General features: G+C 53.4%; 1 long non-coding RNA gene across 2 annotated transcripts; it reads left to right on the forward strand.

The window, feature by feature from the left end:
• The first annotated feature begins 6575 nt into the window (after positions 1–6575).
• On the forward strand, positions 6576–15423 carry LOC123289074 (uncharacterized). 2 transcript variants are annotated; one of them, XR_011502541.1, is made up of 4 exons: positions 6576–6794; positions 7470–7734; positions 7854–8025; positions 11710–15422. It is a non-coding gene; the product is annotated as an uncharacterized lncRNA (long non-coding RNA). The 2 variants fall into 2 exon arrangements; XR_006532851.2 differs by lacking the exon at positions 7854–8025 and having other exon boundaries at positions 6601–6794; positions 11710–15423.
• The last annotated feature ends 9931 nt before the right edge of the window (positions 15424–25354 follow it).

Here is a 25354-nt window from a genome sequence, read left to right on the forward strand (position 1 = left end):
TGGTCACTGGGGACACAGAGATGTGCTGGACACAATCCTGAGCTGTCCCCATGTGGTGGGGAGACTAACACCCAGACAGCTAGAAGGTGGGGTGCTTCTCTGGAACGAGGGGGCTGTGGGAGCCCAGGTCTGGAATGGCAGCCTGGGGTGACAGGAGAGATGATGTCCAAGCTGGGTTTTAAAGGATGAATAGGAGTTCACCAAGTGGACGAGGTGGCTGAAAGACGCCCCTGCCTCCGGAAGGTTCCAAGAGCACAGGGCGTGGGTGTGGGCAGGACAGGGCATGAGGCTGGAGGGGCAGGTGGGGCAGGTCAGGCCAACGAGTTTGGCCTTGGCCCTGAAGTCCCCGGGAGCAGTGAAGGGGTTAAGCAGGGGAGTGACACAGACGGGTAACTTACAGAATGGATCACGCAACACGCACTCAACACGCTCCGTGGGCTGGACTTCAGGGTGGAAGAAGATGCAGGCCTGCCCTCAGGGAGCTCCCAGTCTAATGGGGGAGGACCAGCACGCCCTGGAAGTCGAGGGGTAGCACCCCCTTTACAGTCGAGGAGCTCCAGGCTCAGAGAGGGGAAGGGCTTGCCCAAGACAACACAGTGACAACACACAGTGTCACTGTCCCCTCCCAGCAGGGTCGGTCTGTGTGTCCCACAGCAGAAGGAATGGCGTGTGGTCTCCGAGATTCGGGCATAAAGACACCGCAGTTTCTGTCTGGGCCGCTCTCTCTCCTGGGTCCCCTGTTCTGGGGAGCCCCGCTGCACTGTGTGAGCAGCCCTGTAGGGCAGGCCACGTGACGAGGAACCGAGGCCCTGCCGACAGCCAGGGGCCGGAGCTCGAAGGAGGACCCGTGGCCAGGTCAGGCGGTCAGACCACAGCAGCTCCAGCCCTCGGCTGACGCAGACTCAGGGGACCCTGTGTCAGAGCCGCCCGGCCGAGCCAAGACCAGGCTCCCGACCTCAGACCCGCGTGAGGGAACGCACGCTCATTGCTCAGCTGTCCAGTGTGGGGTGATTGTCACACAGCGAGAGAGAGCTAGTACAGCCAGCTCTTCACGGGCCGAGCCAGGTTGGCTCGTCCCCATCCCGGCTTTGTCTCCATTGCTCAGCCCTCCCATCTCGCATCCTTGCCTGGGTCCCTCCTCCCCAAGTCTGCCAGTGACCCCCCATGGCCCCCACTTCCCTGTCAGTGACAGGAGCCTGGGCTGGCGGGTGGACACGCCCCCCAGTTACGGACCTCCTGTAAACGCGTGAGCTGCCTGCTGGGCGGCCCTCCATCTCGCCCTGCCCAGCCACTGGGTCTGTAACTGAGACCCCCTTACCCTCATCTGGCTCCCAGCCTGACTCCTGGCAGAACCCTGAAGGGTGCCCCATGCTCAGCTGGCACCCCATTTTCCATCCTGGACCTCAGCTCCAGGAGGGAGGGGCCCTGTCCGCGTCACACACGGCTGCATCCCCAGTGCCTGGAACAGTGCCTGGCACAGAGCAGATGCTCCATGTAGACTGTTGAACAAATGGCTCATCCACGGAGGCTTCTGGCCCCGAGGTGTGAATGTGGCCCCAGGAGGCTCCCAGCACACGTGCCGGGCTCTCCCAGCCCACCCCTCGCTGACCACGGCTCAGACCTGCTGCCTGGTCTGCCGGCTCAGAGATGGAGATGACAGGCATGGGGGCATCTTGACCCAGACAGTGTGGGCTCGAGCTTGGACATGAGACTTCTCATCTCTGTGCCTTAGTTTCCCCACTTGCAAGTGGGAAGGGAGCAGAGAGCAACACTACTTACCTGTTAGGGTTGTTGGGAGAGTTAAGCAAGTGCTGTGTGTACAATGGTTTGAGCAGAGCCTGCAAGCGTTAGTCAAGATCAATATCCTGTGAAGCATCCGGGAAGCGCTCTCATATATTCAGCCCCCTCTCCCCCATTGGAGACCAGCTTGAGGAAATAACAGCACGAATGCAAATTCTTGACAGCCAAACATAGGTCTCAAACCCCGCTGGTGACGACCTTCTAATTGGCCTTGAAAAGGAGCGTTTCCAGTGCCTGATCAGACTCCAGCAGCCTCTGGGTGACGAGCGTTTGTCAGATGCTTTTAACAAGCCTGGCGGTTTAGCAGGCCAAGGTGCCAAGTTTGGGATAATTGGGTCCTTTGAAAAAGCCACCAGGAGGGACAGTGATGAAACTTCCCCAACTTTGAGGCCAGCGACGGCGAGCACAGGTCTGGGCTCCCAGTCCGAGCGACACACTCTCTTGTCAGCCCCCAAAGTCTCCAGCACCTGGGGCCCCAGCATACCCACTGCCAGGTGATGCCATTGCCAGGTGGGCCCCCGGGGCAGGGACACGGGGAGCTCAGCTACCTTCTCCCCAGGAAGGCGCGTCCCCCCGAGGAGCGAGCTGTGGGCTCTGGCACTGTTGGAGCGACCCCGGCCACGCTTGCCGCTGGCTGTTGGGCTAATAACCAGCTGCTGGCTCCCTGTTCCACGTGGACCCCTGCGCCGTGTGCCCCTGAAGACTTCCGCAGATTACGATCAGCTTCGACACCTGGGGCTTTTTGCCGAAGCCAGGCGATCACGCGCGGCCGTCAGTGGTGAGCTGACCCGTCGGCTTCTGCCTGAGCGCGGGGCCCCAGACAGCTGGGCATCATGGCTCCAGACAACCTAAAGGTTTTATTTATTCATCGAACGCATTGGTCTTCTTCCCCACGTTCCCGAGAGGATTCGAAGCAGCTGTAAGAAGAAGTTTGTCTTGAAACAGAAAAATAACCCCCTGACATGCATGTGTGCACACACACGATTTTCGGAGTCAGAAAGGATGTGTATGAACCCTGCTCTGTCACTCTCCAGCTATGTGTCCTTGGGCAAGTCACTGCACCTCTCTGAGCCTTGGTTTCCTCATCTGTATGATGGGCGCATGCAGCACCTTCATCGAAAGCCTCGTGTGAAGATGAACTTAGGTTATGAGATAAAATACCTTTGCTGCTCCACGGACGTTTCCAAAATAGGCTTGTTTGAAACGGTTCACAGACTCAGAGCAGAAAAGCGAAGTCAAAGCAAAGAAGAGAGGCCAGGGTGCCTACTGTCGTCCAGCCTGGGAACTGCACCGCCCCTCCCCCTCCCGGATGGCGCTGCGGGGACTGTGGCCCGCAGCCCGCGGCCCTGGGCAGGCCAGAGTGGTTCAGGGCTGGGCACGCTGTCCACACGACCTGGAGGCTGGGACACGAGAAATGGAGACTCAGGAGTCGGAGGCACGACTCTCTCTTGCTCTCCTGCTGCAGGAGAGGCCTTCTGAGACCAGGCCCCGGAGGGATGCCGAGGGCTGAGGCTCTGCGGCCAGGAGGCCCGCTCCGCTTCTGGGCGCTCGTTAGGCTGTCCTGACCCTCCCCAGCATCTAAGCACAATGTCCCCACCGGCCCAGATGCAGGACAGCGGCCTCATGAGGGCTTCATGTGGGGCCCGTGTGGTTCCCCTGGACGAGGCTCTCAGGCCACCAGGAGCAGTGTCTCAGTGTTAAGGCCAAGACAGGGCACAGACTGGAGAAGGTGCGGATCCCGGTGGAGGCAGCAGGGCCAGGCCTGCAGGGAGCTGGCAGGGTGCGCAGCAGGTAGGTGGCCACAGAGTGAGGGAGCAGGGCGGTGGAGGGTCGGCCCCCTGTCCGGCCCACACACAGCCGGGGCCATCGGGGATGCCGAGCTCCCACGGCAGCGCATGGCAGCCTAGACCTGGCGTTTCCAGCGCCTGCTGCTCCCGGCTCTGAGCCGCCCAGCTCTCATCCCACACAGGCCGTCTGGGGTCTCCCCTCTTCTGCCCTTGATGCCTGGGGGCTTCTTGGCACGGCAGCCGGAGGGTCTGTCGCACTCAGAGTGAAGGCCGGTCCTCAGGCGGCCCTCGGGTCCCTGGATCCCCTCCTGACCTCCCTTGTCTGCGCCAGGAGCGCCAACCCCACGGCCTGGCTCTGCTGTGGAGCTTCCCCCCAGGTCTGCAGGCTGCCCCTGGGCTGCTTCCCCAGGGGGTCCCTGACCACCCACTGGAGGGCTGCTCCCGCCCTGGGAGCCCCCCCAACTCTGCCCTGTGCTGTCTTTTCTCATCTCCACCTGACGGTCAGCCCTCACTCACCGGTTCTTCGAGCTTTGCCGTCTCTCTCTTCCTGCTGGAGGACAAGCTCCGAGGACAGGGACCCGACTCCTCTGTTCACCGTGTTGGGGGGGCCCACAGCGGTGCCTGGCCCAGAGCCCCAACTCCGGAAACCTGCGGGGGTGGGACCACGAGGACCGGTCCCTGACCTGTGAGGTGGGAGTGCGTGGCATCCGTCCCCTGCGGGGGAAGCGGCCGGCGGGCCCTGGATGCCCAGTTATGACCCGTTGGTAGGAATGGGAGGGTCTTGCGTCTGCCCAGGACCCACCTCTGCAGGGACCTTCGGAGGTGTTCTCACTGAGTCTTCACATCCGTCTGCCTTCTTTACACAGGGGGAAACTGAGGCTCCCGGGGGCGAGGGTGGGGGAAGGACCAAGTTTGCAGGAACTCTTCCCGGAAATGGTGCACGGGGTTCCCGGAAGGAAGGGACTCTGGGCTGACATAACAACGCATGTCTTCATCTGGACGGGGGGACCCGGGCAGGGGGCATGTGACACCCCTCCCAGGGTCCCGTGGCTCCCAGCCCAGGTCCTCCCTGGGACCCAAAGGTGGGACTGGAGCCTGACACTCAGCAGTTACTGGGACATCTTCTAAAAAGCTCCTTTGAATGAATAATAGTCATTTAAAACCATTTAAAATACATGTTAATTATTTATTAACATACACAATTAGTATTTACTTATACATAATGTAATATGTAATTAATACCTATTCATTGAAGAAAATTTGGGGGCAAATCTCATCTTAACAAGCGCAGTTCCATGACCCTTCCCCCGAGAGACGGTGAGGACTAAGCATTTTGCTGTAGGTCCTTCCAGCCTTTCTTCTTGGGGCGCGAGTGTGAGCGGGGCCGGCCAGGAGTTTGGGGGAGGGGGCAGGAGTCCTGCGGGAGAAGCCACAGCCTGAGGGGGCCTTCCTGGGGGTCACCCTCTTGCTTGAACACTCGGTGACTCACACTGCCCTTAGAACTGGACTCCGGCTGCCTCAGCCCCAGGGCCTGGCTGGCCCCGCCCCTCCTCTCCCAGTTCCACTGGCCCCTGGATCTCTGCCCCCGGCTCTCCAGCCTGTCTGTCCTTGAATGTCCCAATGTCTTCCCCTGCTGTTGCCAACACCCGGGGAACTTGTCAGCCTCCCCTGCCTCCTCGTCCCGACCTACTGACCGCACTAGGATGGATCTTCCCAGATGCCCCGGCTGAGGGAGGGCTCGCCTTCAGTCTCCTCTGTGCAGCACCCTGCCCTTTCAGAGCGCACGTCACATCCGTCCTTATGGCTGTGCTCCTCTGGCCACTTGCTTATGATTTTTCTCTGCCACTAGCTTGTCCACCGTCCTTGGAGGGCAGCACCTTGCCTGATGGGTGTGCCACTGTGTTCACAGAGCCTGGCACCAGCAGGTGATCAGTGAATGTTTGAATATTAAAGGACAAGGTGCCCACAATGGCTGCAGGATGTAGAGACATTTCATTCACATGTGCATATATATATATTTATGGAAATATTTTTCTAAAACATTTTATTGAAGTATAACATATGGAAAAGCACACACACCCTAAGTGTACAGTTGAATGGATTTTCACGGGTTACACACCCATGGACCCAGCACTCAGATCCAGAAATGAAACATCAGTGCCTCAAGGGCCTCCCCACACCCCCTCCCAGTCTCTGCCCTTCCCTGCAGCCGTCCCCGCCTCCGTCCTCCAGACACAGTGCTGCTGGGACTGCCACCGGCTCAGCCACTTTGCAAACTGCTTGGCAATATGTACTAGGCTGAACCCAAGTCCCTAAACGACCCAGGAATCCTGCTCCTCGGTGTAGATGCGATAGAAATGCCCACGGATGCTCAGCAAAGACGCAAAGAGACATTCTGGAAGGTTCATGATTGCCTCAAACTGGAAACCACCCATCTGTGCACCACAGTGATGGACAAATGAACGGGCTATTCGCGCGGTGGGCTCTGCACAGCAGCAAGAATGAGAGTTGGACAGACACAGGCAGCAGCGACGACCCTCACAAACAATGCTGAGCGGAAGGCGCCAGACGGAGGAACCAGGCTCTAGGGTGACATTTACGCGAGAGGAAAAGGCAGGCAGAGCGACCCCACGGCGCCAGATGGTTGTTTTGTGTTTTTTTTCTTGCTTTCCCTCCCTCGCACCCTCCCCCCTTCCTTCCTTCCAAATCTGGGATCTCTCTCTCTGTCTCTACACACACACACACACACGCACAAATGCATGCACACACACACATAGCTCCTTCTCTGCGTCAGGAAATAATGCCCTCAGTGGTGGGCGCCCCAGTTCAAGGATTAACGCTCTGGAGGACCCACGACCTTCTTCAGGAGTCAGAGAGCTTCAGGCCGCTGTCAGACACAGGGACTAGGAGGGGCTCGTCTGGGTGGAGATGAAGGGTTGGTGGCAATCAGGTGACAGGAAGTGGGTACCACGCCCCATGGGGGTGCTCCCGGGAGGGGAGGAAGGTGGAGGCCGCCCCCAAGCAGGTGTTCTGGGAGAGTGGAAGGGCAGATCTGCTCGTTTAAACGACGCGTCTGTGTCTTTGTAACAGTTGCACACAGTGGATTCCCTGGGTCCTTTTCGGCTGTGTAACTGAATCTCCGTTGTTGGTGTGGCCGCCACGTGGGCACCAGGCCCGGCTGCAGGGTTCCCATCCGGGCTCTCCCAGGTACGAGTGATTGATCAGGGGCGGGCTAACTAAGCTGCTGGGGCCCCAGGGTCCCCATCTGTAAAATGAGGTCAAGCACTGCACATGCCCGTTAGGCTGCTGTGGGCACGATGGGAGCTGTTATCTGTAAAGCTCCTGGCGAGAGTCCAGAACACAGGAAGCGTGTGATAAATGCTTCCCACTCTTGCTCAGTTGTTTAGAAATTTCCCCCGTTTTCTTAGTTGGCTTTTGCTGTGATGACTCTGAGTAATGAGCACCCCAGACCTCTCAGCGGCTCTCAGGACTAGGACCACACTCTGTTCAGGGCTGTGGCTCCACCTGCCTCTCCTCTCATTCTGGGAGCCAGGAGGAAGCAGCAGTGACCACCTGAGGCATTACTCCTGGGTACTGTCGCTCCGCCCACACTCCAGGGCGCAAAGCCAGTCTCAGGACCAGGCCGGAGCAGAGGAGCTGACCGCCCGCACAGGGAACCCTGGCAAGGGCGGGCGAAGGAGGGGAGATGGGTAAAAACGATTCAACCTCCTCCCCACTCAGTTCAACCTGGCTCTAAGGTCCCCTGTGTGGAAACATGGTGCCCCTGTCTGATTAAATTCCTGGAAGGGCAGTCAATGCCCCATGAGTCATAGGAGGATTTTCCTGTTGCTTCATAAAGCGTGGCCAAATTGCCCTCTGCAGGAACGGACCCAGCTACGTTCCTCCCAGGAGTGCACGAGCTGACCTGCAGCTCCAGCCTGCGTGCAGTGAATTGTCTGTTTCCACCTTTTCTAAGTCGATGGGTAAAAATGACGACGATGATGAGAGTTATGACAGCACCGCATTATGTCGCTGGCTGGGATTTCTACGGTGGAGTCTGCCACATGTGAAGTTGGAAGGACCCGGGATGGGAGCAGTCATGATCATCGGTTCCCTCGTTGCCACTCCCACATGGGACTGTGGGCAGGTAAGCTTCCCGCTGACCTAGGCGCGTGGCCATGTGACCTGTGCTGGCCGGGGGGACGTGCAATGTCCAAGCAGCAGCTTAAATGTGCTCCAGTGGTGTGCTCTACCTGCCCCGCCCAGCCCCTCCCCTCCACCATGGGGATCGCACGTCCTGGGCAGTGGCTGCCCCTCCATCCTGGGCCCCAGGCTCAGAAGACACGCGGAGTCCATCTCGGCTGAGCCACGGCTTTCATGAGCAAGAAGAAGAAGTAACGTTTCTTGCTGCAAACAATCAAGAAGGCTGTCCGATACGGTACGTGATTGGAAGGACATGTCCCTCTCCTGGGGAACACGCAGCCTCTGGGTTCACAGATGGAAGGACCTGGGTGATAATAACACCGTCCTTTCTCAGTTTGGGCTCCTGTGTGCAGGAGGTTGACTGGGGAGAGCTCCCAAGCACAGCTCCAGCGGGAGTGAGGGCCGCGGGGCCGGGCGGAGGGAGAGGCTGGTCAGTGACGGAGCTGAGGACACCTCGGCCGACACGGGGGGCCCTGGAGCTGGGAGGCCAGGTGGGCAGCGCTTTGCACCCGGGCATTGATCACTCGTGGGACGCAGGCTTCTCCTGGGGAGGGGAGGACCTCGGGCACCGTAGTCAGTTCCTGGAGAGATGCGGGGGAGCCCTTAGCAGCTGGAGGAGTGAAGGCCTTGCCCCTGACGGGGGCATCTGCGAGGTGAACCACACGTCCCCTGCATTGACGAAGCTTCTGTAATTGAGCACCTGGTGTGCTGGACACAAACTGCCAACCGTGATCACCAGGGCCCTGGGGGTTAGCGTCAGCACCCATCAAGGGGATTCCCAAGGTGACACTGAGAGAAGGTGGCCGGGCCGGGCTGGGGGCCCGCGGCTGTCTGACTCCAGCACCAATGCCGTCGGCTGCTAAGACGGAGTCGGGGGAGGACAGCTGGCCATGAGTTAGGGTCGTGCCTCACCCAGGAGGGGCGCCCGGTGGCATCTTGGTGCGAGTGGGTGATACCTGCCGGGACCACCCGAGGAGCCCGCTGCTGGGCTGCGGGGATCCGATGATGTGTTCTGGATTGCCGTCTTCTTTTGTGCCAGAAGCTTTTACTCTCTGAGAGGGAAGCAATTTAGAAAATGATTCAGCAGTTTGGTAGAAGTTTCCTCGGGCTGCCGGGTCTGTAGAAGGTGCCTCATCTTTGGAATCAAATCTATGGTTGGAGTCCCAGCTCTGCCCCCTCCCACCTCACCGTGGGACCGTGGGGCCTGTCACATCTCAATTCCCCAAGGGTGGGTTGAGATGCCACCCTCCTCCCGGGGAGGATGCTGGGGGATGGAGTGAGGCAATGGGTTTGTGGACTGTGACGTTCTCCGTGGGTCAGGGACGAGTTTCGACTCTGGGCCTGGGGACGGAGAGGTGACAGGGTGTGTTCCTCCACCTCAAGGAGGCCACAGCCCAGTGGGGAGCCCGCCATGTTGACCAACCATCATGGGGCTGTGCCAGGCATGCCACGACACAGGGAGGCACAGAGGAGGGTGGGGGCCAGCTGTCGGGGAGGGACATGGGAGCTGGGTTTTGATCAATGAATAGGAGTTCACCAACTGGCCAAGAGGGAGTGTGTGCCGAGCTGGAGGGGGTGTGGGTCCAGAGCATCTCAGGTGAACGTAGCGAGAGGATGGCTTGTTCAGCTCCGTGTTCAGGCTTCCTGATTTCAAGTCAGCTGTACTTGAGATCCGTGCCTTTTCGTGCATGTAAATTACACCTCGATAATAAACTAGAACGGACGGGAAAAGTTTGCCAGGTGAAGATCGTGGCGAAGTCAGGGACGCCTCGGGGAAACAGCTGCTCAGTGGAAAACGAATTATCTTGTCGGGCCCGGTGATGAAGAAGTTTGATTTAGGGGTAACCTGACGGGAACCTCCCATTTCACAGAGAAGGAAACACATCAGAGGACCGCTGCCTTGTCCACAATCGCGCAAGTTGTCGGTGGCAGAGCCGGAACTCAAATTTAGGGTGTGTGTGTGTGTGTGTGTGTGTGTGTGTGCCTGTGTTTACAGGGGTGGGGCGGGAGGGGCGGTGAGTCCACTGCAGTGAAACTCGCTGCAGGAAAGAGCGCGCCCCTTTGATCTGTGTTCGTGCCACTCAAACAGGCTGCTGCAGTAAAACGACTTAACAAGACAGACAACATTTCCCCCCTCCTGGCGCCCCGCGAGAGCCGCTCCGGCATCCGCCCCAGCCCTGCCCCACTGGAGTAAGAACCGGGATTACCCACGGGCACGGTGCTGAGCTCCTTGCTGAGCTGACCCTGCAGGCCTCGCGGTGACACTCAGGAGGCGCTGATGACTCTCCCCACCTCGCAGATGCGGGCTCTCAGCTCGGGTGGAGCTCTTTGCCTGCGGTCGCCTGGGGCCGGTGGGGCAGGTGGGGCGGAGCGCCGCAGAACTTGAACCCTGGCTGTCGGGGCCTTTGCACTTGCCGCCCCTGCTTCCTGGAACACTGTGTCCCTGAGTACTTTCATGGTGGGGCCTCCTCTTTGTTCAGGTCTCAAGTCAAAGGCCAAGGAAGGCTTGACCACTCCAGCTAACACGCCCCCCACCTCCGTCTCCAGCACTTTCCAGCAATCCTCGTTTTCTTGTCTTCAGAACACCTGTTTTAGTAAATTATCCTGTCTACCTTATGTGTTTATTATCTGCCTTCCCTACTGGAATATACATTCCAGGAAAGAAGAGGCTTTACTTAACATGCTCCTGTGTCAACCGATATACACTGAATGAACAAACACATGAACGAATGAATGAATGTCAGTGAGTCCTGGGCTCTTCCACTAATTTCCATTAGTCCATAATTTCCTGCTCCAGCATTTTCCTTGGGCGTTTAGGGTGTTTCCAGTTTGCACTGCTACATCCGTTGCGATCTATCGTGGGGTCACATTTATGCCTGGTGGATAAGGTCGTTTATGAAGTGACGGAGATGACAGCGTTTGGTGGTTCTCCCCACGCTCAGCCTCCCATTGTCGAACACTGGCCGTGCTGCAGGCTCTGTGCGTGCGCTCTGTCTGCCTGTTCAGCCTCACCTTCCGCCTGCTCTCGGACTCAGAACAGGAGAATCTTTGGTGCTCGCATAGCTGGGTCCTGCCAGCATGATGGAAAAAGAGCCCCATCCAGCGATTGGCTCTGCCGTCTAATTCCCGCTGTGAAGAGCCGGCTCTGCTCAGCTCCTGGGAAACGAGAGCCCAGGCGTCACCATCCCTGGAAATGAAGCTGCAGTCCCTGTTGGAGATTAGCGAGGTGGTGACGAGGGGGGCAGCGGGGCTGGCCTTTAAGTCGGGCTCTGCCACTTACTGGCTGGTGCGGCTGAGTGAGTCACTGCCCACTTCTGCAGCTCCATCTCCGCGCCAGTGAAATGGGATAATGATGGTAACTCCACCATCAAATGAGGATGAGAGGACCACAGTGTTAGAGGACCAAACGAGAGGAGGTGAAGCGCTTGGCAGCCTGGCACACTAGACGTGGCCTCCCAAAGGCAGCCTCCACATCATGCTGCTGAGCATCTGCGATAACGAGGCATCGGTCCCTGGGGCCATCCCTCACACTCTGCTTTTCTGTTCCCACCCTCTAAATCACTGGGGCCCCCAGCCCTTGGGGGTCCACTGAAAGGTCCTTAGAAGGGTTGACACGACCGTGACGCTATACTCAGATCACAATGCCTGGGCGGCTGTGACTGCCAGCTGCAACACTGCATTCTTCTTTCATTCGGCTGTGTGCCAACATCGTTCACAGTCCTGGGGCCCATCAAGCCACGGAACAGACAGGACGCCAGACCACAGGTGCTGTCTCTGCCCAGAGCACTGCGGGAGATGTTCAGCGAGCGGGCAGCTCCTCTCTGTGCTGTATTTTCACATCGTTTCTCTCTAATTATTTCCTCGAGTTAATTTACATTTATTATGGTTACATTTGCTGTGTTTTACTCCTAATTTGCAGAAATGCGTTGGTGGCCCAGAAATGGTTCCTTACAACCTGGAAGCCGAACAATGACTGGAATGCAGAAGGAGCTTACGGCCGTAAAAACCAACAGCGAGAAGGGGCTGTGAGGTCCTGGGAGGTGAGACCACTCGCACGATGATTTTGCACGAGAAGCCCAAAAACAAAAGCAGGAATTACAATCTCAGCAAATATCTGAAGAATTGATTCTATTGTACGGATGAACTCTCGTCCCCAACCCTCTGGATGTCACCAGTTATGAAACTTCGTCAAACAGCAGCCTGAAGCCGGAGATTTCTTTTCTTTCAAAAAATAGTACAATCCCTCGGATGAAGTCACGGGGTTTTTCCGAACAAGCACAGAACGAGAACGGCCCGTGCGAAACTGAGAAATTCTACTAAGAAAGGCTGAAACGGGGCAAGAGCTGCCCTCTCCGTAGCCACAGCAGAGGCAGCGAGGTCACTGTTCTGTAAGTAACCACAGAGTTAATGCCACATACCATGCGCAGGGAGAAAACCAGAGCCGCCGGCCAAACCCTCCATCGAATGACGCCGTGGGACGTTGCCTAACGGCGAGGACACGCGGCGTGTGAGAGCAGTTCCTGCCAGCAGACATGTCTCTGTCCCCACGAAATCCTCAGCTGGGAAGAGGAGAGAGCCGCTCCCAGTGGCACTGGGGCAAACGCTGGTGTTTTGAAGAAAGAGCCAGTCGTCCGGCCAACATCACTGAGCCTGACGCAGTCAGGAAGAGCTCTCCGCACTTTACAAGAATCGAGCAACCAGGACTTTTATTTACTAATTTTTATTGCATTAATTAGTTTATTTAACAAAGACATAGTTTTACTATCCACACTTTAGAGTTGGCCAGCCCATGGCCCGTGGAGGTGAGCTGGCTTGCCCCAGATGACGCGATTGGTGGGCAGCAGAGGGGAGGTGCAGCCGAGGCCACGGTGTCCACGCCACTCTTACCGCCATGGCCAACAGCTCGGCCCCAGGGTGAGCGAGAAGCGGATTTTTCCTCCCTAATGACTGAGAGCTCACATTTCAGGAGAAGAGGCTTTTCATGAAACGCAATTATTATTATCATTTTCTGGAGGCACGATGTGGACTGGAAAAGGGGCGTTAGAATCAGTTCTGACTCGCCACCCACTCTGTGAACAGCAAGAAAGGACAGCTTGGAGGGAATGAGGCGGCCCAGCCTCCGTCCTTCTGTTCATGGCAGAGTCAACAGTCCAGCCGTGCGTGCCCTGGTCCTGTCTCACAATGGACGGAAAAGTCACCAATAATCCACGTGACCTCGCACGGCTGCTGCGTGGGCATCTTTCAACCCTCCGACTGGATTAATTGGCATCAAACTCCCATATGTTCCTTTTGAAACAAGGGCAGAGATCAGACTTTCCTTCTTGATAGAGACAAAGCAAGTCAACACCATCCCGGGACTCCGCGTGGCGGCTTCCAGCGTCTTGAGGATGGAATCAGTGTCTCAAGCATCACGGAGACCCTGGATCTGTCACTTCAGGACAGAAGACTCACGGACGCCTTAAAAGGACCAACCGTAGCAAGAACTGTTGGAAAAAGAAATCGAGGGTCAGACACGTTTGAAAAATCGCGTCCACAAGCTGCAACAGGTCGTGAGATATTTCCAGAACGCAGCTCAGGAGGGAAGCGGGTGAGGAGCCCACCGGCTGTTGCCTCCTGCTCTGTGACGCTCCGCTTTCCGCTGTTCCCGTGTTTGGCGAAGTGGTAAAGAGTCGGAATTTGTTTCTGCGAGGTTTGTATTAGGATCTGCGAGCTTTACAGTAGGTTTGTGTAAATACTATATATTCTATAGATATGATGAGACCACCCGCCTGTGTTAGAAAGAGCCGCCTCGGGCCACCGTGGAGCACGTCACAGTGAGCAGCGGTGATCTAATTCAGTAGAAATAACGAGTTAGGGAAGAAAACTAATCTATAATTCAATCTCTCCCCTCTCAAGAAGGCCACAGCACCTCCATAAAAATTTAGAATGATTTAATCCCTCGGAGTGACAGGAAACGACCATTTTTATCACCAATTTTTAAAGCAATGCCTTCACTTTGCTTTTACAAAGGGAGACGACGCTCTAGAGAAAACTACGCCCTGAGCTGGGGATCTGCTCCCCTTCTCTCCTTTGGCAGAGTCTCCGCTTGGGGGTCACAGCCAGGCCTCAACCTCAGAACCAGGGCGGGAGAGGTCCCCAAATCTGGTGACCTCCATAACTGACACCAACACCCACTCAGCTGCACAGTGTGGAAGCCACATGTGACATCTCCCTCTGTGTCATCTTCCTAATTCATTGCCAAGCCTTGGGGAACTTACCTCTGCCCGGTACCCGGAGTCTGAACCTCACTCCATCCCCACTGCTGCCCCCACTCCGAGCCCCAACTCTCGGCTGGACCGTCCAAACAGCATCTTCCCGACTCCTCCAAAGCCATTTCTCTTCACCAGCCGGAGTGGCTGTTTCAAAGCGTGAATGTGCTCTGTCCTCTCCTCTCTGCACCGTAACGCTCTCCATCACAGCCCCTGCTCTGGACTGTGGCTTTGAGCTGGACCGTTCTGTACTAACCCATCAAATCCACGGCAAGCCCGTGAGGGAGGTGGCTCCGTTGGGGCTGCCGTGAAAGCAAAGGCGTGGTGCAGGTGGACCCCAGGAGGCAGGAGAAAGGGCGCAGAGACAGCGAGGCAGGCAGGAGGGTCGCTGCGGCAACGGGGCTCAGTCCCACCCACCGGGCCCCCCAACCGTGCGGAAGGCACCTGGGACTGTCCACCTGGAAGACACGCACCGGGGCGCCCTCCCCCTGTCCCCTCCCCCGCTTGGCTGAGGACGGCCCTGGGGGGCCCTGACTCCCCTCCATTTGCAGGCTCCCCTCCAGGAAGGCTGAGTGAGCTCCCCCGGTTCAGCCAGAGCCCCAAGGCTCAGAAGAAGGGAGACTCTGGGGGCACTGGAGGCTGGGCATCAGCAGTGGCCTGGCTGAGTCTGCCCGAGGTCATGCGAGGAGGTGGCCTGGGACAACACGGTCTCTTGCTCCAGAAGGTGCTGCTGTCATCCCCACTTTGCAATGCAGAAACAGAGGTCCAGGGAGGTCAGCGGCTGGCTCAAGGTCACACGTTGTTAGAACACAGACGGAAGCCCTTCATCGGCTCTCCAGCATCCCTTCAGAAGAGCTGAAGAGCAGCACCTGCTGGTCACCCAGTGACTGGTGGGGTTGGTGTGTAAATACCCCGCCTCCCTCACCGCCCCCGGGGTAAAGTAGGTCCCACAGTCCCCCAGCCTCCGGGGCTGGACTGGTGGGAGCTTTCGCCCCGCCCCCGTGATGCAGAATATAAACCAGCTTGACTGCAGCCTGGGTGGGGCGCCTCAACACCAGGCTGGTCCACAAGTGAGCTGCAGTCACCGGCCCCTTCGGTGCTGTCCTTCTGGGAGAGCAGGACCAGGACCCTGGGGTGGCACCTTTGGCTCCTCTCCCATTCACTGCCTCAGTCGGTCATCACCCAGCTGACTGTAGAGTGGCAGATCTGCCGGCCAGGTCTGGGCCGTGGCCTTGGCCAGCGTGCAGGGAGCTTCTGAAGAGACCCAAACTAAGACATTTTCTGTTTACTCTAATGTATACGAGACTGAAAAAGTATAACTAGAACCATATCCTTGTGCCCCAAACTTAAGGTTTTTATTACAAGTGAATTTTGATTTGAAGGTAAATATGAAGTAGTTCATTGAGTAATGAGCTGAGAGGTGGTCCACGGATGTGGGATGGATGCAGGGGGCGTGGACTGTGGCCCGAGGCTGAGAGACGCTGCTGGGGGCCACCTCCCTGGTCCTCAGAGTCCCATCGTCATTCGCTTACTGAAAAGCCAAAAGCTTCCTAGGTCCCTTGTGATAGAACCCACCCCTCTCACCTGGCCGGCCAAGCCCTGCTAAGCTGGCCCCGCCCCCTGCTCCCGTTGCTCCCAGGGCCGCCACATGCCTCCTCCTGTTCTAGAACACACCAAGGTCATTCCCAGCTTAGGGCCTTCGCGCCCGCTGCTGCCTCTGCCCAGAATGCTCCTGGCCTTCTTCACGTTGGTGACTCCTTACCATTCTCCTCCTGGCTGGCACATCACCTCCCCAGAGGCCTAAATGAGCCTGCCGGGCATTCCCGATGATGTCACACGGCACCTGGAGCAGTCCGGAATTATCTCGGCCACCTATTTGTTCCCGTGTGTGTTGTCTGCCCTACATACACCAGAATTTGAACTCTGTGAGGGCAGAACCTTTATCTGGCTTGTTCACAGCCGCATCCCCAGGTCCAGAACAGCGGCAGGTGCGTCCTAGGCCCACGGTGGTCCGTGTGGTGAAGAATCCTGCTTGGGGAGGTTTCCCGCCTGCCAGCCATCGCCCCTCTGTCCCCTGAGGGTGGCTCTCTCAGGAAGGGCTCGGTAGTGTGAGGCTGTCCCGTCTCCCGGAAGTGGGAGAGTGTCTGCCATACATCCTGAAGGAGCTGTAGAAGCAGCCAGAGAGCTTCCATGACCCATCTGCAGACCCCCGTCCTCCAGGCATCTTCCCCCAGAATCCCTCTCCACCTTTTCTGGGTCAGTCCCTTCCTGTGTGGCCCCCGCACCTGGGTTTGCGGGCCGCTCCACTCTCATCTGGTTACCCTGGTGCTTTACAGCTTACAAACTGGGTTATCTGTTTCTTCATCCCTCCGCCCACCCTCAACGTCCTTCCTCCAAAGATTCGAGGTGCCACACAAATTCTATTTGCTCATCCCTAAGGTGGCCCCAAGCCTGAGGTGCTCTGTTGGTTTGATAATAGTTTTTCAGGAAACTAACAAACATTACTGTTGGTGCAAGATTAGAAAAAACCTCACGGACAAGGGCAGGTGCCATCCATACAACTCCACCTCATCTGCCTCATTTCTTTCTGCTTGCCACCAACAAAAGTTGAGTCTGGAGTTTCTTCTGAGTCACGTGTGGCTGTCGCAGTGGCACAGAGCACCTGCCCGTGTTTGGGATCCGACCTCTTCCGGGCTTTCAGAATGGGCGGCGTGTGTCTGCAAGGCGAGGAGGGTTCCCGGGGTTTGGAACGGGAGCCAGCGTTTCATTTTCCCCCCTTAATTGAATTGCTTATCACTCGAAGTCGAACAGCTCCTTCTGAAAGGCGGCCAGCCGCTTTAGACAGAGCGGTGCTTGGCGCCTGAGTGATATTCCTTTTGACAAATGAGTCGGTCACCAGAACTTCTAGAAGCCTTGGAACTTCTGGAATCTATTCTGCGTGATTTGGCAATGTCACCTGTCTTACACATTGGCAGGTGTGCGACAAGAATGGGTCTTACACACAAAATTACCTTTCAGTCTTTTCGTCTGCCATTGTAGCTCAGGAATAAACTCACAGAATTTGGAGAATAGGTTTGGGACGGTCTGACATAAAATATATTCTAAAAAGTAATTGCAAAATTCGTTTTGGGGGGAACGGGGGAAAAGCCTCAAAGACAGAGGCACTCATGATCTGGAACAACTGGAGGTAAGCTCTCTGTCGGTCCACGAGACAGCCAAATAAGAGAGACAGGTCGTGATATAAAGATGCTGAGATCGATTACATTACTGGTCCAGAACATCCACTCCCTGCCGCCCGCTTCCACGGATAAGGATGCTTTTCCATTCACGGATGCTGGGCCTGATCACGTGACCTGCTTCACCTCTGTTTTGGGTGGTCCTAATTCTCTGCTCCATAACTTCAGGCTTAGCTGTGTGACTTGTTTTGGCCAAATGGATATTAGTGGATGTGCTCTGGCAAAGGCTTGCATGTGCCTGTGAGGTGGGCTTGCCATTTGGGGCTCCTGCCGCCCCAGAAGAAGAGCTTGACCTCCTGTAGCTGCTGCCTCTTCAGCCTGCAGCCCTGGATGAACACAGGTGAAGCACACCTGGATTCAAGCTGCAGCTGCATCCAGCCCAGCCCAGTCCTTGTCAGCTGACCTCCAGCCAACGACAGCCATGTGAGAGAAAATAAATTGGTGTTTTAAGCCATTGGGTTTTGGGGTAGTTTGTTACACAGCATTATTATGGCTGTAGCTGACTGCTACAGATACGAATGTGAACAAATAACTGGGACCCCTCTTCCTGGTCTAGCAGGTGAAACTAGCAAGCAAGTTGCACAGGCTTAGAGTCAGGACAAAGTCTGTGTTCTATCACGAAGCATCCTTGCAGGTCATCTTAAGCCTGTGTCAGAACGACCTTGTAACCCTTCACCTCATGACCCAAGATGAAAGCAGGAAAAGATCTGTGACAAGACGAGATGAAGGGTCCCTGGCTCTCCTGTCCCCTAGCATCATTTTTAGGTTGAGGGACTGCTCAGCAACCTGGTCCTTGCCTCCCTCCACACACAGATAACACCAACACTCCAGGATATATAACCAAGAATTCTTATTCTGGAAAAAAACCAGATGTACCCTGCCACGGACGAACAGGTGCCCCCTGGCGTATATGACGAGGAAGCCCCTTTCTGCTCATACACCACCCTGTAAGAAGGTATATAAACTGCTCAGACCTGGAGACACTGGAGTGGTTCCTTAAGGAAACCCTGTTCACCTGTTTCTGGGGCTCGAGTCCTCACTCTCACTTATTGGACAAGCTCTTTCAGTCAACCATTTTGAGGTTCTTTATTTCAGTCGACATTGACATGGTTTCAAATAGAAGCCTCATATTAAGAGACCAGCCCACCAAGGGGCCGCCGTTGGCCTGGGATGAGCCGCTGACCACACGGACAGCTCTCACCACGCTCCACGTCTATGCAGATGAGGCTCGATTCTTCCAGGCAACATGGCGCAACCAACTGGAGAGAACTTGTGCTTTTAATCCTTCATTATCTTGACCTACTGTAACCTGTGACTTCTAATAAGAAATATATATTTGGTCTTTGTCCCAGTTCCTGGCACAAAGCTCCTAAAACCCTTGGAATTTCCTAAGAGCTGTTGATGCAAATAATCCATAATCAATCTATAAATCAAAATTGGGGTGAGTTTATCATCTAAGCCAGTTTTCAGGACTGTAGCCCGGGAGAAGCGACCTTCCCCAAGGAAGGAAGCTCTCCGAGAAGTGGGGTGGACAGAGTGGTCATATAGCGTCTTGGAACAGGGAGTGTACATCACATATGACAGGAACGTCCCTTCTACTAGTCACGGGGCGCTTAGCTGTCACAGCAGGTCGGTGGCCTTCGTTTGGGGAAGAGATGCTTATCTTCAAAGAAATGCTGATATGGGGAAAGCTACATCCCTCTCTAAGGGCATCATCTTGGCTTTGGGACGTTGTAAATGCTTAAAGGTGCATGCTCGACAGGCCACGGCAGGCCCTTCTGGAAAAACAAGGTCAGGCCAAATTAGTTTTAACCCAAATGGCTTCCTCGTACTTCAATATCTTATTGCTTTTCATTTATGCATCAGAGCGCAAAGGAGATGGGAGTGTCTTTCGTTATTCATAAGAAGCCCTTTTCAATGATGCCTGAGTTTCTGTTAATGAGGCGACTTTCAGAAAGCCCCTGAGAATGGGGGCTGGTTGCCAGGGAAGCAACCGTGTGATTAGAGGGTTGGCACTTTCAGCCCCACCCGACCTGTGACCTCCAACCTCCGACCTCCGGAGATGGGAGATGGACTGGAGTTCGGGTGTCACCAGTTGCTGGTGATGCAATCAATCGCGCCTACGTAATGGAGGCTCCATGAACATCCCTAAAGTGTGGGGCTCTCGGAGCTTCCAGGGTGCTGAACATGCAGGCGCTGGGAGAAGGAGCATGGGAGGGAGAGAGCACAGACGGCCCCGCCCGCCCCGCGGCTGCCCCAGGCATCTCTTCCATCTGGCTCTTCCTAAATCGCATCCTTCATAATCCGCCTGACGCTCTCTCCGGGTAGACAGTGTCAGAACCGCGTTAAACTGTAGGACGCCCAGACAGTGTCCGCCGAGAACTGGAGAATTGCTTCGTGTGGGGAAAAACTCCCCACATTTGGTGGCCAGAGGATTGAGAGGATTCAAAGGGAACAGAATTTTCCTTTAAAGTAGAGTATTGACAGGAGAAACAGTTTTTACTTCACGTATTAAAAAAAAAAAACAAGTGAAATTAGGTGTCTACGTTTAGGTTCAAATTTAAATGCTAGTAGTGTCACCAATGTCCATAGGTTAACCACGGTGACGAGGATGCGCAGACACTTAAGCAGGCTGAGGTCACAGCTCCGGCCTCTGCAGCTAGGTCACCCCTGAGCAGGATGACCGACCCATCCCGGGAGCCCCTTCAGCTCTGGGTAAAGTGGGACGGTTGGTCACCCTATGCCCCACCCTAGGCCTGGGGCCTGGCCAGATTTTGACACCAATTGTAAGATGAATTCACTCATTTCAGAAACATTTACACTTTGAAAAATTATGTGTCTCGGAATTATGGAAACATTGTGCTTACGGTAAACAAGATAAAAAGAGATGGAGGCATTGGGACGGAAATTAGGACACAGAAGGTGGTGTAGGAAACACACACGATTTTTCACCCTTCCTCTTCAAATCCACTAGCACGACGTTAAAAAAACGTGGACTTTTAAAAGACGTTAATCCACAAGAACAAAGAGAACAGAAGAGACAACGGAAATGAGGTTTGGGGAGCAGGAAGGAAGATGGACATGAGCTTACTGATCTAACAGCAATTGCAATATAGATATCTTGATATCTTGGGAGGGAAAGGAAGGCTGTGTGTGTGTGAGAGAGAGAGAGAGAGAGGGAGAGAGAGGGAGAGAGAGGGAGAGAGAGGAGACTGTGGTGTTTGTGGCCATGACAGGAAGCTAAATCATCTTCCATAGTGGGAAGTTGATAGATAATGCCTAAATCTAAGTAAGCAACAACAACGTAAGGATGCTATTTAAAGACTTAAAGACGAAGGCAAAAAAACGAGGCAGGAGTACATGTTCTGGAAAGATGGGATGGGGGAGGGGAGCAAGGATTGCTGATTCTAGCAAAGAAAAAGTGTATGATGACTTGACCTTTAATCCATGTTCATTCAAAACTTAGATGAAAGCAAAAATCCTAGAAGAGAGGAGCCACACTGAACCCACGGAGACAGCACAAGGACACGGCCATCCACGGGGCACTGAGCTTGCGTTTTCTAGATGGCTAGGGGAGCTGAACACTTCTTAATCAGTTTGCTGGCCTTTTGGGATCTCTGCTGAGAACTGTCTCTTCGTAGTCTTTCTTCCTTTTCCTATTGGGTGATTCTCTTTTTCTTAGCGATCATTCACGATAGATTCTGGACGCTCATGTTTGTGGGTTATCACTTGTGCAGTCATCTCCTCTCCTCCTTACTTTGGCTTGCCTTCATCTCGTGTGCATGCGTGTGTGTGCGCGCACACACAGAAGTGTTTCATTTCCGTGAACTGACTTGATCAATCCCTTCCCCGTGGTCTGAGTTTGAGTTCTGGTGTTCATTTAAGGGACCCCCTCCTAACCCTCTGGCCCAAATGATACACTCCGATATTTTCTTCTAAAAGTTTTAGAATTCTGCTACTCACTTTTAGGTCTTTAACTCATGTGCAATTAACTTTTGCATAACACATAGAAATAAATATGCCGCAGCCTCCAATACAGCAGGGAAAAAATTAATGAATTGGAAAATATACCTGAAAAAATGTATTTCGTTGCTCTGCAGCAGCGGTTCTCAGAGTGGGATCCCCAGATCAGCAGCATTGGTGTCACCTGAGACCTTGTTAGAAATGCAAATTCTTGGGCCCAGCCCAGACCCTTTGAAGGAATCAGACACTGGATGTGGGGTCAACCCTTCCAGGAGATTCTGAGGTATGCTACAAGCTGAGAATCTGCTATACATTGTTCCACTTTATTTTCCAGCTTACTGTGATGGCATTGGTGTTACGGCCAGGGTTTTGCTTTTACAAACATCGCCTCTATGAACCTATCTTTCACAGGTTTCCCAGGGCCCCGGTGCGTGTGGTCTAGGGAGGCCCTCCAGCCCAGCCCGTGTCACCTTTCCTAAGCCACTCGAGTCGTTTTCTGAAGGGGTGCTGTCAGCCTGAGTTCAAGCAGAAAAGGGAAAACACATTCAATCCCGGTAAATGAAGAGAGTTTTGTAACAGAGATGATTTACAACAGTATCCTGAGAAAAAGCAACGTTTTCACTAAATTAAAAAACCAGCGGAGCACAGATGTACTGGGATAGGTTGCAGCAAACACATCGTTCATAGCTGCATCCAAATAGTGTGATATTTTATCCATCAAAGTAGAAGCTGTAGTTATCAATATTTAGAAATATTATTATGCATACACAGTTAGAGAAATTAGGCTACAAAAATTTTTGTGACAAAGTTGGTGTTGAACACCAAAACAGACTTCAGGCTCCTGGTCCGTCCTTGCTGGCTTTGTCGCAGTCACGAATCGGACCCTCGAAACGTGGGAGTCCTTGAAGATAGACTTTGGGCATTGACCTCATGCCCTGGAGGGGGACTGAACTTTTTGCAAGCGAGTCCTTTAAATTTTTCTTGCATTGTGTCCAAAATCAGTTGGAAATCTTTAATCAAAGTATTCATTAAATGAGTGCCAAGAACTTGAAGCTTTGAAGCTTTAGTGAATTGTAATTATTAGAAACAATCCTCGCCAATAGGGACACGCTGAAATTCCCCCCTACAAAAGCAAGGGAGGAGCTGAAGAAATTAAACGCTGAGAGCTCCAACGGCGTTTGAGGTCTAATTTTCAAAATCCCATAATTGTTTTTGGATCATCTCAACATGTGGGAAGAATCTTTTGATGAGATTCCTAGTTTTAATTAGATAAATTTATATTTCGTGCTGGAATGGAAGGAAATGAAGCAGGCCTATAATTTTTGCAGCATCTAAATTTGACGAAACGGTCAAAAGAATAATATATGCTTTTTGAGGGGGGTGAGTTTTGGCTTATAAACGTATTTGTCGCACAACGGTACCCTGAGCGGAGTCAAAATGGCTGAACTTACGGAGATCTTTGAGCTAGAATATTTATACATTTTAATACAAAAAAGAGAATTGAGAACATCCTCCACTTACTGGAGCTTTTCTGAGCTTATCTGGTTCCTTAGCACCCGAAGGAAGAGGATTTTCTCAATGGAAATACAGTCTACAAAGACTGAATGGAAAATGTCATCAGATTTAAATCTATCCCCACAGAATGCAGCTTTGAGTAAGACTGCAAGTGATTCTATGACAAAAGGAAGAAGGATAAGACCATATTGAAGAAAAAAGCGTCCTTCGGAAAAATATCAGCAACATGGCCATAGCTCTAGGCCCCCAGGAAAATTGACTAACGTGTTGAGCCATAAATACTGTTTCAGAAAATGCATTAGTTTAATTACCTTTAGCAACTCGTTTTGCTCCGAAAAGTATCCCAGCTTGGGTGGCCGCCTTGCCCACGTGAAGACGTCAGCACGGTTGAGCACGCTCCTCCTCCAGAAGCTGGTTCTTGGCTTCGAGGCCCCACAGTTTCCTTCGACCCCTGCGGCTACTCTTCCGCAGGCTCCTCCCCATTTCCTAGACGGCTAAACCATGGGTTGCCCAATTCTTGACCCTCTTCTCCTGTCTGTTTACACTCTCCTCCCAGCTTTAAACACTGTCTGTCTATTCATGACTTTCCAATGGACCTTTCCCCAGAGCTCCAGAATCACATCCCGAGCCAGCCTGACATCCCACTTGAAGGTGTCCGAAAGGTCTCAGAGTAAAGTCTCAGGGATGGCCTCTCCACCAAGGCCCACTTCACACGCAGCTGTAAGAAGTGACGCAGACAGACCCGGTGTGCCCTCCACTCAGTTTCCCCCAGAGGTCACATCTTGCAAAAAAATCACAGTTCAACATCACGACCAGCATATTGACGTTGATATGGCCAAGGTACGGAAGATCCAGAGTTGTCCTTTTACAGCCATGCCCACTTCCCTTTCACCCCAGCGCCTCCTCAGGGGTTCACTTTTCTGGAATGAACGCCTGGAGTGCTATCGCTGGGTTGTACGGCAGTTGCACACTGTTTTGTTTTGTTTTTTTTAAAGAAATCGCCAAACTGTTTTCCAGAGTGGCTGTACCAGTTTGCATTCCCGTTTCTCTGCCTCCTCACTGACATTCGGTGTTGTCACTATTTTTTATCTTAGCCATTCTAATACGTGTATGAGGAGATCTCAATAAGATTTTAATGTTCATTTCCCTAACGGCTGATGATGGCAAACATTTCTTCATGTGCTTATTTGCCATCCGTATCTCCTCTGGGGACAAATGTCTCTTCATGTCTTTCGCCCGTTTTCTAGTTGGATTGTTGGTTGTTTTACTGTTGAGATGTGAGAGTTCTTTTTATGTTCTAGATACGAGTCCTTTGCAGAACGTGTGGTTTGCAAATATTTTCTCCCGATCTCTGGCTTGTACTCTCATCCTAACAATCCTTCACAGAGGAAAAGTTTTACATTGCGATGCAGTGCAACTTATCAATTTTTCCTTCTACGAATCGTGCTTTCGTTGTCAAGTCCAAGAATTCTTTGCCCAGCCCTACACGGCAAGGATTTTTATCCTACATAGACGTATTTTAAAGTTTTACAGTTTTCTGTTTGACATTTAAGTCTGTGACTCATTTTGAGATAATTTCTGTAGAAGATGTGCAACTTACACTGAAATTCTCTCTTTTTTTTAATCCTACGGATGTTCAATTGCTCCCTCACCATTTATCGAAAGGCTGTCTTTCCTCCCTTGGATTGTGCTTGCATCTTTGTCAAAAATCAGTCGGCATACCTGCATGGGTCTGTTTTTGGGTTCTCCATTCTGTTGCATCGACGTGGCTGGGGTCTATTCCTCCAGCAACATGAACCGTCTGAGTTACTGCAGCTGTATGAGAAGACTTGGATTCCTTTCATCAGTGTTTTACTGTTTTCTGCATAAAAATCCAGACATATTTTGTTAGGTTTACACCTGAGTATTGTTTTAAGCGACTGTATGTGGCATTGTATTTTTAATTTTGCTGTCCATGTGTTTCTTGCTAGTATATACAAATAAAATAGATTTTTGTACGTTTATCTTGTATCTTGTGATTTTGCTGAACTCACTTATTAATTTCGGAGGTTGGGTTTTCGTGTTTTTTGTTTTGGTAAATGCCTTGGGATTTTCTATGAGGACAATGATGCTACCTGCACTTAGGGGCAGTTTTATTTTCTCCTTTCCATTCTGCACGTCTTTTATTTCCTTTTTTCCTGATCGCTCTGACTAGAACTTGCGGCGCTATGTTGAATAAAAGTGGCAGGAGCGACAGCCTTGCCTCGTTCCCAGTCTCGGGAGGAAGCGCTCAGTCCTGGACCAGCAGGTGTCAGGTCAGCTATGGGTTTTTGTAGAGACTGCCTAACAAGGTGAGGAAGATTCCCTCTTTGCCCATTTTCCTGTGAGTTCTGATCACGAACGGCAATCGATTTTTTTTGAGATAGAATTCACATACCATAAAAGTACATAATTTAGTGGTTTTCAGTACATTCATAATGTTGTGTGGCCATCGACACTAATTGCAGAACATTTTCATCACCCCAGCAAGAGAACTCGTGACCCCTCAGCCCTCACTCTCCATTCTCTCCTTCGCCCCGGCCCATGGCAACCCCCAATCCACTTTCTGTCTCTATGGATTAGC

This window comes from Equus asinus, chromosome 4 (genome assembly GCF_041296235.1).
Source record: "Equus asinus isolate D_3611 breed Donkey chromosome 4, EquAss-T2T_v2, whole genome shotgun sequence".
Taxonomy (NCBI): Eukaryota; Metazoa; Chordata; class Mammalia; order Perissodactyla; family Equidae; genus Equus; species Equus asinus.